Genomic DNA, 1137 nt, shown 5'->3' on the forward strand with positions numbered 1-1137 from the left:
GTTCTAAACACCTCTAAATTGGCCTCTGTCTCTTTAAGAACCACATTCCGCTTCTGTCCCACCCATTTCAGTGCGGGGGGGGGGGGGGGGGGGGGGTGTTCGCGTGCGTTATGATGCAGTTTACTTGGCATCTGAAAATAAATTTCCTCAAGGGTATTTTTAATCTGAAAAGATCTTCACTGAGTGAGAACTAATGTTAGGAGCTCAGCAGACAGTTTAAGTTTCACTTTCAGTTTCATCCGAGAGCCTGCAGGAGTCATGGGCGCTCCGTGATGATGAAGTTCGGCTTAAAGACACGTCCCAGAGGCGTTTCTGGTCCCCACCTGTCGTTTTGCTCCTCAGCATGGCTTCCTAAAAACACTGCAGGATTTCTCAAACATGCATGAATGAGTCAGAGCAAGGCTTTGGGCATGTTTTTATGAGAGTATAACATTATAACATGATATAAAACTCACAAAAGTTGATTTTACATGATATTGCCCCTTTAAAACATCTGCTGATTGGGACACTTGTACTAGTGCAGAAAATATGAGTAGTCTGACTCCTGCGCAAAATAGTTTGGCGAAAAAAGAAAAGTGTTACGAGACTGTTTGTACATTAGGGTCAGTGGTTGAAAATGACAACTGATGGGTGTAAATACTCAAATGGCTTGCCTTGTGTTTCTCCACTTGGGTTATTGCCACCTTTTACGCTGATCAAAGGCGATATCTGATCAGATTATTCTGTTCTTACCTTGGTAATTTGTTTAAAGTGTTTAAAGTCATTTCTGCCTGCTGCTCAGTTTAAACTCCTTCACCTCAGTGACAGAGTGATTGTGTTTTTGTGCTCATAGACCTTTGAATGGTTCTCCCTTCAAACCTGTCAGTAGTGCAAGACGTTGGATGACTTCACTCCGTTGGTCCTGAGAGAAGTTTGCTTTATAAGATGATCGTTTTGAGCTCGACTGTGAGAAAGAAAAAAACCAAAAACAAATCGATGGAAGTTTGGCAGAATGAATAAAACTCGTTAGAGTTTTAGAACTTGGTAAAAACCAGATTAGCTAAATTCAGACAAAAATTCCACAATTGAAAAAAGATCAACTTAGACCAGGGCTACTCAACTGGCGGCCCGCGGGCCACATCCGGCCCGCAAGTGACC

This window comes from Austrofundulus limnaeus, unplaced genomic scaffold (genome assembly GCF_001266775.1).
Source record: "Austrofundulus limnaeus strain Quisiro unplaced genomic scaffold, Austrofundulus_limnaeus-1.0 Scaffold258, whole genome shotgun sequence".
NCBI lineage: Eukaryota > Metazoa > Chordata > Actinopteri > Cyprinodontiformes > Rivulidae > Austrofundulus > Austrofundulus limnaeus.